General features: G+C 47.1%; 1 protein-coding gene across 5 annotated transcripts in view; it reads right to left on the reverse strand.

Annotated features, from left to right (window-relative positions):
• Window positions 1-20070, reverse strand: part of LAT (linker for activation of T cells) — a 697198-nt gene that overhangs the window by 212793 nt on the left and 464335 nt on the right. The window lies entirely within an intron of this gene.

Raw genomic sequence — 20070 nt, forward strand, 5'->3', positions numbered from 1 at the left:
GTTTTGTTTGTTTGTTTATTTAGAGATGGGGAGCAACCCATTAGGCAAGGATCGCTCACCTGGGGGGCAAATTGTATTTAGACCATTTCTGCCCCCCTTGGTGGTAGATCGGCCGATTTTAGGCCAATCTGCCCCCAAGGGGGCAGAAACCACTAGGCACCGGGGATTTATTTTTGTTGTGCCAATGTCACCCAAGGGAATGGGGCAAATTTATTTTAGGCCATTTCTGCCCCACCTGGCATTAGGCAAGGGTCGCTCCCCTGGGGGGCAAATTGTATTTAGACCATTTCTGCCCCTCTTGGGGGCAAATTGGCCGATTTTAGGTCAATCTGCCCCCCGAAACAACTAGGCACCGGGGAACTTTTTTTTTGCGCCAATGTCACACAGGGGGAGCGACCCCGTAGGCAAGGGTAGCTCCCGTGGGGGTTGGCGGGGCATATTCATTTTAGGCCATCTCTGCCCCCCCTGGGGCCGGCTGAGCTAGAGGCCAAAATCCACAGATAGGCACTTTGTAAAAAACACCTCTGTTTTCTGTGAAAAAATGTGATGTGTCCATGTTGTGTTTTGGGCCATTTCCTTTCGTGGGCGCTAGGCCTTCCCACACAAGTGAGGTATCATTTTTATCGGGAGACTTGGGGGAACGCTGGGTGGAAGGAAATTTGTGGCTTCTCTCAGATTCCAGAACTTTCTGTCACCGAAATGTGAAGAAATGTGTTTTATTAGCCACATTTTGAGGTTTGCAAAGGATTCTGGGTAACAGAACCTGGTCAGAGCCCCACAAGTCACCCCATCTTGGATTTCCCTAGGTCTCTAGGTTTCAAAAATGCACAGGTTTGGTAGGTTTCCCTAGGTGCCGGCTGAGCTAGAGGCCAAAATCTACAGGTAGACACTTTGCAAAAAACACCTCTGTTTTCTGTCAAAACATTTTATGTGTCCTTATTGTGTTTTGGGGCATTTCCGGTCACGGGCGCTAGCCCTACCCACACAAGTGAGGTATCATTTTTATCAGGAGACTTGGGGGAATGCTGGGTGGAAGAACTTTCTGTCACCGAAATGTGAGGAAAACGTGGTTTTTCAGCCAAATTTTGAGGTTTGCAAAGGATTCTGGGTAACAGAACATGGTCAGAGCCCCACAAGTCACCCCATCTTGGATTCCCCTAGGTCTTTAGTTTTTAAAAATGCACAGGTTTGGTAGGTTTCCCTAGGTGCCGGCTGAGTTAGAGGCCAAAATCTACAGGTAGGCACTTTGCAAAAAACACCTCTGTTTTCTGTCAAAAAATGTGATGTATCCACGCTGTGTTTTGGGGCATTTCCTGTCCCGGGCGCTAGGCCTACCCACACAAGTGAGGTATCATTTTTATCGGGAGACTTAGGGGAACATAGAATAGCAAAACAAGTGTTATTGCCCCTTGTCTTTCTCTACTTTTTTGCCTTCCAAATATAAGAGAGTGTGTAAAAAAGACGTCTATTTGAGAAATGCCCTGTAATTCACATGCTAGTATGGGCACCCCGGAATTCAGAGATGTGCACATAACCACTGCTCCTCAACACCTTATCTTGTGCCCATTTTGGAAATACAAAGGTTTTCTTGATAGCTATTTTTCACTCTTTATATTTCAGCAAATTAATTGCTGTATACCCGGTATAGAATGAAAACCCACTGCAAGGTGCAGCTCATTTATTGTCTCTGGGTACCTAGGGTTCTTGATGAACCTACAAGCCCTATATATCCCCGCAACCAGAAGAGTCCAGCAGATGTAACAGTATATTGCTTTCAAAAATCTGACATTGCAGGAAAAAGTTACAGAGTAAAACGCAGAGAAAAATTGCTGTTTTTTTCACCTCAATTTCAATATATTTTTTTTTCAGTTGTTAGGAGGCAGAAAGCACAAAAAATCGTAAAAATTGTGTATGTCCCAGTAAAATGCCAAAATTGTGTTGAAAAATTGGGTTTTCTGATTCAAGTCTGCCTGTTCCTGAAAGCTGGGAAGCTGGTGATTTCAGCACCGCAAACCCTTTGTTGATGCCATTTTCAGGGAAAAAACCACAAGCCTTCTTCTGCAGCCCCTTTTTCCCATTTAAAAAAAAAAAAACGAAATCGTCACTGTATTTTGGGTAATTTCTTAGCCTCCTTCAGGGGAATCCACAAAGTCTGGGTACCTCTAGAATCCCTAGGATGTTGGAAAAAAAGGACGCAAATTTGGCGTGGGTAGCTTATGTGGACAAAAAGTTATGAGGGCCTAAGCAAGAACTATTCCAAATAGGCAAAAAAAGGCCGGGCACAGGAGGGGGAAATGGCCTGGCAACGAAGGGGTTAACAATAGTTTGTTGTGTATTTGTAATAAATAAAAACATATTTTCACATAACAAAGATCTAAAAAAAATTTTTTTTTATATTTTCCTTTTTACAGTCATAATGAACATTTTTAAACACATACATTTCTAGTTATACAAAATCATTTAGATGTTGATAAATAAAGAAAATGTTAATACATTTTTATTATTAAACAATGTAAATCATATGTAAATCATATTTAAATAGTACTGCATGTTGTAATTTATTTTTCTATTGCTTAACAGCGTTTTAACGTTTATTCAGTTGTGTTATATAAATATTTTTACATACATTTTTAGAAAACTGTCACTGTATAATAAATGATTGAAAATTGTTATAGCAACCATTTTGTTACTGCTACCTTCTAACTCTGTAGTCTGTTCATCTAATGTTTAGTCTATTTTCCAGGTTCCAAGTTTTGTTTTAAGGTTTCGAGGGTGGGGGGTAGCGGGAGTGCTTGAGGTTAGTAATAGGGGTGGGCAGGAAACTCTCCTCTGCCAGGAGGGTTCACAGAGTTTTGTCACTCGGTGCTCTGCTTGGGACGTGGAATTCGGCAAAATCTCCACCAACCACGACCTGGCAGAGTTTAACTGTGCCCATCCCTACTTCTATTATTCATCTACTAAAAACCCTGCTATTTCGTTAACCGGAACCTCAAAATGCGGAACTTCTGCCATATGGGTAACACTTGCTAGTACAGTCAGTGTTTGACTGAATGAATATGACTGGCAGGCATAAGTGCCCAATGCGGACTCGAGACTCAGGAGGTGGGAATTTTGGGAAAGAAGGGGCAAAAAAAATAATCTGGTGCTGTTGCTAAGGATGCGGAGAATGGTGTCCAAGCTACAGGATGTAAAGGGTTTGCACGAGAGCGCAAGATTCCTTCTAAGGCGGACACTATGCTAATGGTAAATAGGTATGAATGTATATGGCAGTAAGTGCTATATAATCCAATTTCAGTGCAATTTAGTGCTATGCAGATGTAACGTTAAAAGATGTTAAGTAATGCATGATGGGTGGCTTCCCTAATGTATGTAATGCTTCACTCCTACAATGTAGCCGTGAGAGAGCTGTAGCATCACATAACACAGATGGCTATAGCCTTAAGTCTCATTAAACATCCAACAGAGTAAATAACATATTTGTACGTTCGGCGACCTTTTCATTGTCACTTAAAGTCTTATGTATGTATTGCTTGATGTGATTACATTTGACAAAGATATAAATCTCTGTAGTATTAAGATCAGTGACCCAATTATAAGATTCTTCTAAGATTTAAAGCATCAGGCTCGACTGAGTCCTTCTTTTATGTCTAACTTCGTGTGCTTGCTGTGAGAGTGCAGACATCGGGATAGCACGCATTATGCTAATCAAGTGTGAGAATACTGGGGCATATTTATACTCTGTTTGCGCCGAATGTGCGTCAAAAAGTTTGACGCTCAATCGGCGCAAACCCTGCCCCATATTTATATTTTGACGTCTGACCCCGCGGGCGTCAAAATTCCACCATGTGCGTCATTTTTTGGAAGGGGGAACCAGCCTTGCGTTAATTATATGCAAGGTAGGCGATCCCTTCCAAAAAAAAACTTTAAGGCCTGTGCCCCTTATTTATACTCTGGCGTCATTTTGACGCACAGGAGGGGGTAAGCCTTAAAAAACCGGCGCACAGCCTGATGGCCGCCGTTTTTTAACGCCTGGGTCAATGCAGGCGTTAAGGGACCTGTGGGCTCGGAAGGAGCCCAGAGGTGCCCTCCCCTGCCCCCAGGGACACCCCCTGCCACCCTTGCCCACCCCAGGAGGACTCCCAAGGATGGAGGGACCCATCCCAGGGAAGTAAAGGTAAGTTCGGGTAAGTATTTTTTTCCGATTTTTTTTGTGGCATAGGGGGGCCTGATTTGGGCCCCCCTACATGCCACTATGCCCAATGACCATGCCCAGGGGCTAAGACAGGAGTCATGTCAATGGAGGTTGGGTGTAAAAAAAAATGGCGCAAATCCGGTTTGAGGCCTGAATTTTGCCTCAGACCTGACTTGCACCATTTTTTGACGCACAACCCCCATTTTCCCATACACCGGCGCTGCCTGGTGTGAGTCATTTTTTTAACGCACACCAGTCCGCAGAGCCGGCTAACGTCATTCCATAAATAAGGCGCCCGCATGGCGCGTTGGAATGGCATTAGCTGGCGGTAAAATTTTTGATGCACAACTGCGTTGGCGCAGTTGTGCGTCAAAAAGTATAAATATGGGCCACTGTATTTCCAGTGAGTAATTTGCAAGACAGCTCTCATATTATTTTGGTTCTAAGTCTTTCTGGTGGGGCTGGTGACTGAGCAGCTCCGGAAAACGCATGTTCCTTGCACTGTGAGGCAAACATAATTACTTGCCAAGGAGGCAAAAGATAAGATTTAGTGGGTAATGTATTGGTTCCTATAGATTTTACTGACAATGATTTTGCTGTTGCTGATCACACAGGAGATGTGTCAGTGAAATAGTCAGCTGCACTTGTTTTGCGGGTGTGGTTTTTATACTCATTACCTAGGTTGGAGACATACAGGGTTGCCTAATGTACTACTTCATGCAGTCTACTGCCTAGAATACCAGCAATCAGGGTGCGCCGTTCCTTCTTTATATTTGACTGCTGAATGTTTGTGTTGGGGGGATGATCATTGAAATTAGGGGTGGGTGTAACGCTGCAAAATCTTATGGAGTTTATATGTGACTCCATGGAATTCTGTGGAGTAAAACTCAGCAAGTTCCACCCCCCCAATAGTTAGTAATAGTGTTGTTTGTGGGTGTTTAGAACATTTAGTTGTAATAAGTGTAGCGTTTTCACTAGTGTATTGGTTTAGGTTTTCATACAGTGTTTTAGTAATGTATCAATATGCTGTGTTATATTGTGTTATGTTAGTTGCTTTTTGATGATTAAGTGTAATGTATATGCAATTTTTGATTCTACTGTTTTTTGCAGATGGGGATTCCTTTTTATTTTGCAAGTTTTCCTTTACTAACATGTTCTATGGACATTTAGATTTAGAGCCTGATTACAAGTTTGGCGCTCGGACCGCCATAGTGGCAGTCGCCAAAGACAGCCATGTTGGGGGTCATAGAGACCGCCATATTACGAGTTACACAGGGTGGTCCAACAAAAATCAGCCATAAACTCAAGGTCACCAGTCCCATGGACGGCGTGAAATAGATGGGCCGATGACCAGCACCGACAACACCTCGACCAACCACTGACCGTCAAAAGTCACAGTGGCAGTTCAGGAATGGAAGTCAACCAATGGCGGTCTCAACCACAGCGGATCACAGTCACCACAGTAATACACAACACAACATTGGATGGATTTGAAAACAATACAGCTGACACACATTGCCACACTCAGCACACCTGCAAAGGACACTATAAAACACACCCCTTCACACACCATAATCATTTGCAGCTACAACGCCAAACACACTGTAGCCAGAGCACATCAGAGAAAAAAAGAATTAGAATAGGCACCCCTGACATTTTCACACATCACATGCCACAATCCATGTCCTTTTTCTATTTCAGAACAGCATACGATACCAGCCAATATCACAACTCTGTTTAGCTTGCTTATCAAATATGTTTATCAAACATCAGTGGATACACTTATATTGCAAAGAGAATAAAATAAATCCTGCAGATAATCAAGGTAGTGAAATGTTCAAGTTTGACTTAGCAAACAAAGCTTGGATGTATATGGCAAAGCATTACATTCACAATCTGTGGGAAAAACACAATTACAGTTCTTCATATAGTCACAGTCAAAACATAACAATACTTACGTACACTCAGATAAAGTAGTGATTGATGAGAACTGACTGCATGTCTTCACCTTCCTCCTCATCACTGTCATCCTCACTTGGCATTTCAGGATTCTCACTCTGTGGCACTGCTGGCTCTCCCTCATCTAGGATGTATGGGATATTCCTCTGTAGGGCAATGTTGTGGAACATGCAGCAGGCCACAATGATTTTACACACTTTTTCAGGTGAGTAGAGGAGCGCTCCACTGATCTTGTCTAGATACCTAAATCTGGCCTTCAGGAGCCCAAAAGCCCGCTCCACAACACGCCATGTTCTTCCATGGGCATCACTGAAGCAGACTCCCACTGGAGTAACTGGGTTCCTCACTGGCATCAACAACCATTGATGGTTTGGATATGCATAGTCCCTGGTGTGGAATGGAACATATGTGCAACTATGAGTCCTTCTCATTGAATTTATTACAGCAGACATTGCACACACACAAACAGGCCAGATTTGAATTACCAACGAGCCATGACCCCTCTGGGTACAGTTGTGCCATCAGTTGGGGGATTGCGCTGTTCCGCATAATGAAGGCATCATTGACTGAATCAGGGACACGGGCACAGACTTGTGAAATGTAGAGATCCCCCAAACAATCTACTTTAACTAGGATGGAATGGTAGCTCTTACTATTGTGGTACACTTGTTCATTGTTCATTGCAATGCGGTGGGACCAAGGCACCATGTGTACAATCAATGGCTCCCAGCACATGTGGTATGTGTGCCAAACCACAGAAGGCAGCCTTCACATGGGTCAAATCCTCAAATCGAGGAAAGTGGATATAGCTGTCCAGGTGTTTCAATATTACTGAGAGTACATCCTTCAAAACTTGACTGAACATAGACTGGGACATCCCAGCAGATTCCACTGTATTTTGGAAGGACTCTGTGGCCAGGAAGAGTAAAACTGCCATAGCTTGTGCAATGGGTGGTATGCTATTTTGGAGGAGGAATGGCAGGCATCAGATCTGGCTTCAACTAATGACATAGGTCCACAATTGTTAGCCGATTCAGATGGTAGATCTAGATGATGTGGTGTTCTTCCATGGTCTGAAGGTCTGGCAGTGGACATATGACAAGACATGAGTTTCGCCATTATTCAATGTGTCCCTTGCAACATACAGGATGCATGTCAATGTTAAAATGTGATAAGGCATGTATTGAGGTTTGTACATGATACACAGTACTCATCACAACTGATAATCGCATAGCAGTCGCGTCACCCCCTTGTTTTGGCATAAATGTGTACACATCATGTGAATAGTCATCAACAATTGTGCAACGAAACATGCTTCTCGGACTGTGACTTGATGTCCCAAGCATTAAAATAACCTTTGTCTGGGTGGGGGTGAGGGGTCTGTCCCCCAATGCAAATCGCCATATATGCCTAGCAATATACAACAATGGCGTCTGAGTAGTAGGAGCTACATGACAAGAAAAGACAAGCAGTTAATGATGCAAAATCCAACAATTTCGGAGGTGTGATGCATTTGTCGGAGCTATATAACACATTTCAGGCCTCTAAAATGGTGGATGCCTGACCTACTCCACAGGACATTGGTCACAGCCGGCAGAAGTCGTCATGGTGGTAGGCGGTTGCAACCACAGCAGACACAGCCATAGGCTAACGTTGATGCCAGTGGCGGTAGAAGGCCAATGGCTGTGTCCACCGGCAGTGATGGCAGACTACGTGGCAGATATGGCTGTCATGTTCTGCAAAATCCCTCACTTAACTTCTGACACTGCTGCCAGCCAGACCTCTTCTACCTGAGCTCCTGTGTACCGCTTCTCGGAGCAATCATGCCATGTCCAGCAGGTGATAGGGCCCCAGCCTTCTCACCAGATAAGAAGGAGAAGCTGGTGCCTGAGGACCTACCCCTGTGTGAACAGCTCTACGGTGCACAAGAGGAGCAGGTAAGTGCATCATGTGCACAGTTTTCTCTGTACTTCAACATATATTCCATGTATGGCTGAATGTGAACTCTAAGCCTTGTAGATGCAGTCAGTGTGCATAAATAGGGGGGGCAATGTGCATGTTTTTGTGTTCAGTGCCAGGTGTCGATTTCTGATACATTGTGGTGTGTGTTTTGAGTGTACCCTGATCCACCTTGTATTGGAGGCACATAACTAGGTGAGGTGACAAAACAGCTATCCCCAGACATCTCTTACCACATGGATGTCATCAATGTGAGGGCACATGTATTTGAATGACAGCATAAGCACTTTATGCATGTTGTGTGTGTCAGTTGTGTGTAATGTGAGCTATGTGTATGGTGCCACAGACATTTCAAACAACATCTGCCCTTGCTAAACTGTTGTTTGGAAGGCAAATCCTGACTTACTTTGTCTCTCAAGCTGGCACAAAAACACCACATGCCAATTGGCTGTTGGCTACATGATGTACTGTCATGTGTTGAAGTGTTGGGAATGGAATTTCATGTAGGTCTGTCTGCTCAGCCAGCAGGGACCGGAGCCTGTCAAATGTATCTCATTGTAATTGTCCAAGTCTGGGCTGTGTTGACTGACTTCTGTTATGCAACTGTGGCACTGTGCCCACTCCCTCTATCCCAGCACAACATGTTATGCGGCAAATCTTGCCTCAGTGCTAAAATGCAGCTTAAAGAGGTTCTATCCTTTGATAAGAATATACATGGTATTAGGAAAGAGCTGATGATCTGTGACTGATGTGTACTTGGCATCTCTGTCAATGTGTATTTCAAAGCATTGACCGGCTCATTGCATTTTTAACATTGCATAAGTGCAAACTGGGTGTTGTTTACTGATAACCCATGATATGTGATTCAGTTGTCTGGTCATATTGTAGAAAATGTTCAATGCATGCCTATATTATTCTGAAGGTAATCTATGTATAATGGACACATATGTCAAAAAGAGTGTTTTGTGTTGGTGATGAAACACACAGACCCCACCCACTGCAGTGGCATGAGTGTGCATCTGTATTTGCACATGTCCAAACTCAGACAGGCTAGACTCTGTTGGTTCCAACCATGCCAATCCCTTTATTGTTACCCATGTGTGATATTAGAGTTTGTACCCTGGCAGTAGCCTGCAGGGATCATTCTCATAGATGGTGAGTGTTTGGATGCATTCAGAGCTGAGGAACTTGCCTTCCAGAAGCCACATAGGTGTGATGTCTCTCATAGTCTTTCTGATCTCTGTCAGATTGCTAGATCATGTCCCATAAGATGTCAGTTGAACTACCTAGCCAGTGCAGGGCCTGAACCTGGTGGTGTTTACGGCTGCATATTGGGAAGTGTCTGTAGTCATCTCCCTGTATTCAATGACTGCTATGTGCCACATCTGGGCAGTATGGGCAAGACAGGATGTCCTCATCTTGGTATACTGACATGTATGTGACCCAGTCATTTTGGGTGGGACTTGTTGACATAATTTATTGTCTAGTCTTTTGCATCCATGCAGGTCAACGTCCATCAGAAGAAAGGGATTTGAAGAGCCATCGTCAAGAAGGTGTGGACACTGAAGGTCCACCACCGGCGGGGTGCACACTGTCGCAAGAGGTGGGAGGACCTGAGACGCTGGGCCCGGGAGATCACGGAGGCCCAGCTGGGGCTGTCCTCCCAATGTGGGCGGGTGCCAATCGGACTATGACCCCCCCTAATGGTCCACATTCTAGGGACGGCCTATCCGGAGCTGGTTTGGCATTTGAGGGTAGCACAACAGCCACACGGAGGTACGTTTGTGGGTGTGTGTGCTTTGAGACGGGTACCTGCTGCCCGTGGCGTGCCCCCCATGATGTGTTAGCAGACGCAGCATGCTGTTTTTAAGTTTAATGATAAAGGTAGGTGTGTGTACTTACGATTGTTGATGTCCACGTCGCATTGATTTTCGTTGTCTTTGGATGAGCAGTGGCATAACATTTGTGAAGGGCTCCATGGCGGCACCCGACGTGTAAGTCACCTGCAGGTGAGTGTATCCCTTTATACTGTCATTTTCTGCCTTCTGATACGTGATGGTTGCGGTTTGCAACTTCGTAATAGATAGAATTTGTGTGCCGTTTATATTGTTGGTTTATTTGTTTATTTGATTTTATTGATAAAATGTGGTTATAGTTTCATTTTAATAGTGAGCTATCTTTTACTAAGTTTTTTTTCAGTTATGTCCTTTTCGCGAACACTAATTACATTTTTTTTAAATGTTTAATATATAGTTAGAAACATTTGAATTATATTTTATTTATATGTATTTAGTAATATTTAGATTGTTTCACAAATGTTCGTTGTTATTGTAAATATATGTTTCACTGATGTTGTTATGTATTCAGTTATATTTTTATATTGGGTTATATTGGGTGATTTATGTTTATTTTTATAATGTCATTTTTTATTGTTAAAAAATGCATATATGTTATCTAAAGCTTATTTTAATGTTTTGTTTATAATAAACACTAATTATTTTTATGTTTATTAACGATAATATAATTTGTTGATCATATTGAAGTTGATATTGTGTGAGGAGATATATTTGACTATGTATGTTTATTTAAAGGTAACAATATTTTTGGTTTAATTAGTTAAGTACAGGAAGGCTATATTTTTGTTAGCAATATTTAATTTCTGATATTTTTGTCTATTGATACTGCATGCATTGTCATTAAGCCAGGATATTATCTAGCGCCAGAAATGGTTAGACCGATGAGATGGCTAGATAAGAATGGCTATGCAGAGTATCATTAGGTGCTGATGAGCTTGGAGACATTGTTGATTTTGGAGGCCCTGTTTGGAGACCTGCCATCTAAGATACATGCATAGTGCTGGCTCTCTGTATTATACGCATTGGAGCTATCAAAGTGTAGGAGGCTAGACTGGCTTGTAGTGAGTACCTAGGGGTACTTGCACCTTGCACCAGGCCCAGTTATCCCTTATTAGTGTATAGGGTGTCTAGCAGCATAGGCTGATAGATAATGGTAGCTTAGCAGAGCAGCTTAGGCTGAACTAGGAGACGAGTGAAGCTCCTACAGTACCACTTAGTGTCATATGCACCATATCATAAGACAACACAATACACAGATATACTAAAAATAAAGGTACTTTATTTTTATGACAATATGCCAAAAGTATCTCAGCGAGTACCCTCAGTATGAGGATAGCAAATATACACAAGATATATGTACACAATACCAAAATATGCAGTAATAGTATTAGAAAACAGTGCAAACAATGTATAGTTACAATAGGATGCAATGGGGACACATAGGGATAGGGGCAACACAAACCATATACTTCAAAAGTGGAATGCGAACCACGAATGGACCCCAAACCTATGTGACCTTGTAGAGGGTCGCTGGGACTATTAGAAAATAGTAAGGGTTAGAAAAATAGCCCACCCCAAGACCCTGAAAAGTGAGTGCAAAGTGCACTAAAGTTCCCCAAAGGACATAGAAGTCGTGATAGGGGAATTCTGCAGGAAAGACACAAACCAACAATGCAACAATGATGGATTTCCAGTCGAGGGTACCTGTGGAATAAGGGGACCAAGTCCAAAAGTCACAAGCAAGTCGGAGATGGGCAGATGCCCAGGAAATGCCAGCTGTTGGTGCAAAGGAGCTGCTACTGGACAGTAGAAGCTTAGGTTTCTGCAGGAACGACAAGGGCTAGAGACTTCCCCTTTGGAGGACGGATCCCTCACGCCGTGGAGAGTTGTGCAGAAGTGTCCCGCCGAAAGACCGCCAACAAGCCTTGCTAGCTGCAAATCAAGCGGTTAGTGTTTTTGGATGCTGCTGTGGCCCAGGAGGGACCAGGATGTTGCCAATTGCGTCAGGGGACAGAGGGGGCGTCGAGCAAGATAAGGAGCCCTCTCAGCAGCAGGCAGCACCCGCAGAAGTGCCAGAAACAGGCACTACGAGGATGCGTGAAACGGTGCTCACCCGAAGTCGCACAAAGGAGTCCCACGTCGCCGGAGAACAACTTAGAAGGTCGTGCAATGCAGGTTAGAGTGCCGTGGACCCAGGCTGGACTGTGCACAAAGGATTTCTGCCGGAAGTGCACGGAGGCCGGAGTAGCTGCAAAAGTCACGGTTCCCAGCAATGCAGTCTGGCGTGGGGAGGCAAGGACTTACCTCCACCAAACTTGGACTGAAGAGTCACTGGACTGTGGGAGTCACTTGGACAGAGTTGCTGGATTCAAGGGACCTCACTCGTCGTGCTGAGAGGAGACCCAAGGTACCGATGATGTAGTTCTTTGGTGCCTGCGGTTGCAGGGGGACGATTCCGTCGACCCACGGGAGATTTCTTCGGAGCTTCTAGTGCAGAGAGGAGGCAGACTACCCCCACAGCATGCACCACCAGGAAAACAGTTGAGAAGGCGGCAGGATCAGCGTTACAGAGTTGCAGTAGTCGTCTTCGCTACTATGTTGCAGTTTTGCAGGCTTCCAGCGCGGTCAGCAGTCGATTCCTTGGCAGAAGGTGAAGAGAGAGATGCAGAGGAGCTCTTGCATTCGTTATCTAAGGAATCCCAAGAGACAGAGACCCTAAAGTTTCGACAAACTGGCAAAATCGACTTCTTCTATACCCATGATATGCTGGACAAAATAAGACTACATGTTCAACCGCCTCTAACACTCCAGAGCAAAACGGACATGTTCTAATAGAGACATAATTGTCACACTTGCATGCAGTAGTAAAGGAACAAATCTGCAAAGTCCCCAAATGGAATTTGATATACAGAGTCCTAGCATAAGGGGGCTCAACCTCATCCAGAAAAGGATCCAAGCAGTAATCAACTTTGAACTCCAGAAAAGAGGTAGTAAGGGGACCCATCCTGGGGGAACCCAGAGCATGATGATCCACGAGATGCCAAAAGGCACCTTTCAATGTTGACTGATGTAACATCTGCTGGAGTGAACCAGATATTCTCTAGTCCAATCTGCCTTACACAATTCCTGACAACCCTAAGCCAGGGGATCTCACTGGCCCCTGACTGCCCCATCACCTCTTCTATGGCCTTTCGATAAATATGAGCTCTGGAGCTACTCACAATCTCCGCCAATACAACTGTGGGGTCAAACCCAATAGGTCATTAACACTCCTTAGCCCATAATCTAGCCGTAGTGGCAACAGGGGGGTACTAGCTTAGAGGTTTTTTAAAGTTCTCATGATCCAGTTTTCTATTAACTCAAAAGACCTAGCATCTAGATGACCCCACAACTCTCCTCCATATAATGAGGCCCCAATGCCAGGCACCTATAAATCTCAAGGGCTGGAGTCTGCACTTCTGGACATGAAATGTTCAGTCAAAATGTTCTGAAAGTGTGACCCCCCAGGTAATCAAACCCTCAAACACGTTCCAAATTATTACCACTGCAAGTGGTATTCAAACAGGATGTTGGGCAAGGTTTGAAAACCATATATTTGGTCTTCCCGAGGTTGATCTCCAGCCCCTGCTGCCTGTAGAAAAACCCAGATGAATCGAGGAGCTTCTGTATACTGATAGGCAATTTGGATAGCATAAGGGTATCATCCTCATACAGTGGGGCTGGGATCTTGACCCCGTCAAGGAATGGACCATCATCCTCACAATTTTCCAGATGGACTACTAAATTACTATTACTAAATTATTGATGTAGAGGGGAAAGAGGGTTGGGGGCAAAACACACCCCATCTCACTCTACGATTGACAGGAATGGGTCAGTTAACTCACCCTAAGGACCACATCTAACTTGAGCATAGTTCTTGGAGTGTAGCCTAATAATGGCTTTTAAGAGATAAGAAGAGGCCCCCATCTCCACCAAGACCCTCCATAAGGATTCTCTGGGGACTAGGCCAAAAGCTGATCGAAGATCTACAAAAATGAATAAAGACGGCCACTCCTAAGGGTCACAAACTTCCAATTCAGTAACTGAAGTAAAAAACCTGATCAATAGTGTCTATGCCGTCTCTGAAGCCGGCTTGCAATGGGGTCAGGTCGTCTACATCTGTCAACCTCTTGCACAGCCTGTACAAGATAATACGACTGAACAATTTTTGTGCAATGTCGATGAGGCTAATTGGTCTATAATTAACAGGGGAAGATCTATGGCCCTTTTTATAAATTGGAAACATCTCTGCAACAGCCCACATGGATGGCATAGGAGCACCAGCCAATAGGACATTAAAAAACAAGACAAAATAAGGGCACCATATGTCCTTAAACAATTTAAACAGGTAACCAGGCACTTTATTGAGCCCTGTGCTTTATTAGGTGTAATCATGTCTAGGGATTTGGAAATTTTTACGTGTGATATATACGGTGCCTGTTGATGTGCTAAATCATCAGGGAAATCAGCAGGGGCCTTGTCGAGAGGGTTGTCACCATTCCACATATCCTTCTTGCCTAAGACTGTAATATGAGATAGTTCATCAGCTACGGTCAAGTCCTGTACAGGATCTATTAGGTGTAGGATGAATGATTTCTGAGCTTCTTCCCTAGCATATAATTGGGTGAAAGGCTCAAACCAAGTGTCCGCCACAATGTTGCTATGAAGTGCAGCATGGATTCCTTAATCGCACCCTGCAACTAAGCACCAAAAGATGCAAATACCTTTACTTTTTATAGCGCTCAGCATTCCCCCCCATTTATTTCACTCCCATGCACTTTTTGCTTTGGAGATGGGGTCTTTATAAAGCAACCTAGCTGCCCGAATGGCATCTTTGGACCCTGCCCTTATGGACCATAGTAGGGCACATCTAGCTTCTTTGCATGACTTGGTATATCAGGAAGCCTCTTTTTTTCATGGTCTTTGTGCCTGTTGATTCTTTAGTAAGTAGGGTCCTGAGGGAGGCAAACCTAGAATTATGAATAGCGCATAAATTTGCCAGGTAATCTACATGGTCGCTGGACACATACCCAGCATCTACAGCTTCCAAACCTGCAGTCACAACATCTTACACCCTCTTAAGAGTTTCCTTTGACTCAACCAAGGTAATCCACTTAATCCTATGTCGATTGCTGGCGGGGACCAGACTTCTGTATAGGGCATCATTAGGGGCCTTAGGAAGGTAATCTCCCAAGGCTACCAGTGTTAGACCCAAGACATTATGATCACTATCCTGCCTTGAGATTACCACCATGTCAACCAAGGCTGGCCACAGCCTAATATCTAAAAGGCTGTGGTCAATTAAGCTAGTTCAATGCAGGAGGTTATACGTATGCTTCCCCTCCTCGTCTGATTTGGATCTCCCGTTGCTTGCCCAAAGACCATTATTGAGGGTAAATGCATTCAGCTGCATTAATGCGGTAGGTCATCTCTTCACAAGAGGAAGAATGACTTGAGGAACGCCCCAGACATAGGCCCTCATTACAACCCTGGGATTATGAGATTGCGACTGTGGTGGAAACCGCCAACATAGACAGCCACTTTAACACTCCAACCGCCACGGCAGTAGAAACAAACAGCGCAGCGGACACCGCCAACAGACAGGCGGGAGACAAAGTACCGCCCACTGTATTACAAGAGGCCTATCCGCCACCTTTTCCAGGGCGGAACCAACGCTATCAAAAGCATGGCGAAAACAGTACACAGAAGGGAAAACACTCACCTCTCGACACCCAACGAGGACCCAGGACGCCATGGAGCCCGAACTTCATGTGTTACCCATGTTGGTTTACCTCCTCTTCTACCAGGAGTATGAACGGCGGCGGCAGCGACCACAGTGAGTACTGCACCTACAACACAGGGGAGGGGGGAGGAAAGAGAGTGACACATGCCCGCAACACCCCCACCCTCACCCTCACACATGACAACATACACACAAATACATGCAGCAACATTACATATACACCCCCCCACCCCCTGGAAGAACGCAAGGACAAAAGGAAATGATTGTACTCATTAAAAATCCATTAGTCAAAAGTCAAAATTCAGTATATAAAAATATGTGCAGCAACTACACAAGTCCGTATAGTGTACTAATCATTGTCCGTTGGCCACTGGGCCCAAAATGCATGGGCGAGGCCCACACATGATACCTGACTGGAAACGGAGACAACACTGCTGGGGCATCAGATCGAAAATATACAGGCACCTCAGGGGGAGGGGGAGGGAAGGGCACCTCAGCCTAATGAACCCACGACGCCACTGCTTCACGAGCGGTCTCCATGCCCATTGATGTATCCTGGGGAGTGCAAAGCCACAGTCTCTCAAGTCTCTCCAGTGGGTGGTTTGCCCACTGCTTTTTCCTGGGGATTGCAAAGCCACAGTTTCTCAAGTCTCTCAAGTGGGTGTTTTGCCCACTGCTTTATCCTGGGGAGTGCAAAGCCACAGTCTCTCAAGTGGGTGGTTTGCCCACTGCTTTATCCTGGGGAGTGCAAAGCCACAGTCTCTCAAGTGGGTGGTTTGCCCACTGCTTTATCCTGGGGAGTGCAAAGCCACAGTCTCTCAAATGGATAACAGTCTCCACTGGTTCTGGTGGGGGCTTTGTGCCCAGAGTGCTTCATCCTGCCAAGGACTGAGGTAATGAATGTGATACTCCACTGGTTCTGGAGGGGACTTGGTGCCCAGAGTGCTTCATCCTGCCAAGGACTGAGGTATTGGATGTGATACTCCACTGGTTCAGGAGGGGGCTTTGTGCCCAGAGTGCTTCATCCTGCCAAGGACTGAGGTAGTGGATGTGATACTCCACTGGTTCTGTAGGCGGCTTTGTGCCCAGAGTGCTCCACGTGCAGTGTGGCCGGTACAATTCCCTCACCTGGGTGTGCGGGCCACAAGATTTGCGAGGTTCAGGTAGCATGATACGCCATGGAGGCAGCGACATACCCCACACTGCTGCGGCTGCCCCTTCCACCTGCAGGTGCAAACAGTGATGGAAGAAATGCCTCATGGAAGCTGCCCATGGTCCAGGAACTCTCCTCCAGCCTCAGAACACTGACCACTGGGGATTGTAGCCATGTCAGCGGTGGTGCCTGTGTCCGAGGACGCCGCGGGGCCGGTGGCGGTGGTTGCGGCGGTATCTGTTGCAGAGGTGCTGGCAGCAGTGCTGGCGGCGGTGCATGGGTCAGCACCTGCCGAGGGACACAGCAGGACGTCCCCTGCAGCCTCGGACGGCTGCCCACTGCGAAAGAGGCAGGGGACTGTCGCTGAGGCTGTAGACATGCCGGGGGCCATGCAGGTAGGGGTGCTTGCAGCGGTGTCTGTCGCGGCGGTGTCTGTTGCGGCGGTGCTGGCGGCGGTGCATGGGTCAGCACCTGCTGAGGGACACAGCAAGATGTCTCCTGCAGCCTCGGATGGCTCCCCACTGGAGAAGAGGCTGGGGATGTCGTTGAGGCTGTAGACGTGCCGGGGGCGGTACAGGTGGTGGTGCAGGTGGCGGTTGTGGTGGCGGGGCAGCTAGTGGTGTTCGCCGCCGTACAGGTTGGCGTGGTCGTGGACAGAAAGTGTGACACCGGTCCCGCAGTCGGTGCCACCACGCCCTCTCCTGACCTGCTCTTCAGCTTTTGGCCCTTCCCCAGCTTTGATGGTGCCGCAGTTGTCTTGCCACTATCCCCTTTGTTTTTTGCTGAGCCCTTGGTGGCTGGTACTTTCGGCTTCTCCCTCCAGGATGTGGGCATCTTTTTCACCTTGGCAGGTGGCGGAATGTCCTTGCCCTCGCTGCGTGGCACACTGGCAGTCCTGTGCGTGGCGCACTCAATGACCCCGCAGTTGCTGGCACCACTGTGCCTGGAGATTTGGTGGCTGAGGTGCTGGGCTGGGACCTGGAAAGCCTGGCCCGAGGGGAAGGACGGGGGGGAGGTGAAGGGAAGAGGTCAAGGTTTGCCAGGAAAAGTTTTTTAGACACACTGGGACGGGAAGATGGAGGGGGTTTGGGAGTGGAGGTGGAGGTAGTGGTTATAGGAGGTGTACGTCTGCTGAATTTGGGGGAAGGTGCATGGGCCGGAGGCTGTTGTGAGGTGGATGGCTGTTGGGTGGGTGTGTGCCTGCGCTTGTGTACTTTGGGAGGAGGGCTCACTGACACAATGGGAGAGGACACTGGGGATGTGTGAATGGTAGTGGGAGTGGTGAGTGCACATGAGCAGTGTGTGGTGATGGGCGTGCTGGTGATGGAGGCAGTGGCTGAGAATGTAATGCATGCAGGTGTGGGTGGAGACGAGACAGGAAGGGAGGAGAAGGACGTGGAGGAGGGGGACACAATGGAGGCAGTGGATGTTGCTGTGTCTGCATGGGGATGGTGCTTGTGTAAGTGCCTGTGGGATGTGTGGTGCTTATGTTTGCCTGAGCCACTCTTGTGTTTTGAGAGTGTGCATGCTGGTCTGATGGTGTGCTTGGCATAGGCTGAGGTACAGGGGACTGGGTCTGGGTGAAGGAAGTTGGAGGGGGGAGGCTGGACACAGGGACAATGGCTGCCATCAGTGCTGAGGCCAGAGCCTGAAAAATGCTCTCTGTTGGGCTGCCTGGCCAGAATGAATGCCCTCCAGGTATGCATTTGTTTCTTGCAAATGCCTCTCTACACCCTGGATGGCATTCACAATGGTAGATTGCCCAACAGTGAGGGATCTCAGGAGGTCAATAGCCTCCTCACTGAGGGAAGCAGGGCTGACTGGGGCAGAGCCTGAGGTGCTTGGGGCGAAGGGGATGCCCACCCTCCTAGGTGAGCGGACACGGGACACACGCTGAGGGACTGCTAGGAGGGTGGAGCTGGTACGGGGGGTGGCGGCTGTACCTGTTGATGCGGTGGGCATAGAGGTGCCCGCCACCGCAAGGGAGCTCCCATCAGAGGAGGAGTCGCTGTCACTGCTGTCTGCTCCTGTCTCTGCCGTGGAGCTCCCCTCGCCCTCTGTCGCACTGGTGGCTTCAGACTCCTTTGTTTCGCCCTCCAGGGCCAAGTGGGTTGCAGCTCCCTCCTGCTCCGGGGCTAATGCTCCTCCGCCTAATGATGCTATTGCACAGGGAGACCACAAAAAGGGGGGGAAGAAAGAAGAAAGACATGCTTAGTGCATGCAACACCACTACCGTTGGCGGACACAACACACAGGGAGCAGCCCTCTGCACTATGCCATGCACTGACAGTTCCTAGAAATTTCAGCTGACTATGGGGTACGAGGCCTAAGAACAATTGCTGCACACCTGGAAGTCACAGGAGCCTGACTAGGTGTAGATGGCTATTACCACTTGTGGGGTTGGGGTGCCACACAGCCTGCCTCACAAGGGACCTTGCCTACCAAGTTCGCCCTGGCCTAGGGGAACCCACTGAACACCCCCCCACCCAGACACCTCGTAATGCGCGCAGAGTCAGCTGTGATGCCCACAAGCGCCCATCCAACTCCGGATAGGCCACCACCAGGATCCGGAACATCAGGGGGATCATGGTGCGACGGGCACCGCTCCCCAGCTGGACCTCCGCCATCTTCTTGCTCCAGCGGCGCAGGTCCTCCCATCTTTTCCGGCAGTGGGTGCTCCGTCTGTGGTAGACCACCACGGTCCGGACGTCCTTGGCGATGGCACGCCAAATACCCTTCTTCTGGTGGGTGCTGACCAAGAGGAATGGTACAGGGGGAAAGGAAATTACTGACCCGTCCGGACCGTCATACTCATTGCCCCCCAGTTCCCACCCTTGCCCTGACGCATATACACTCCCCATCCGCACATGCAGGCCTCAGCCCCCAACATGTATCTTCCATCCACACCACTCAAAACAGGCATTGCCCATGCAGCATGCTCACAGTGTACTCACCTGTTTGTCTGGAGGACCGTACAGTTGCGTGTACTGGGGGAGGACCCCATCCACTAGTTTCTCCAACTCCTTCGAAGTGAAGGCAGGGGCCCTTTCCCCAGACACATGAGCCATCGTCGCTTCCAGACACAGGTCACAGCAGCACTTGCAGTGTAGGTCTTCTCCTGTTGAAGGTCAGGTACCAAGTGAGTGAACAGACAGAAAATGGCGGTCAC

This window comes from Pleurodeles waltl, chromosome 7 (assembly GCF_031143425.1).
Source record: "Pleurodeles waltl isolate 20211129_DDA chromosome 7, aPleWal1.hap1.20221129, whole genome shotgun sequence".
Classification (NCBI taxonomy): domain Eukaryota; kingdom Metazoa; phylum Chordata; class Amphibia; order Caudata; family Salamandridae; genus Pleurodeles; species Pleurodeles waltl.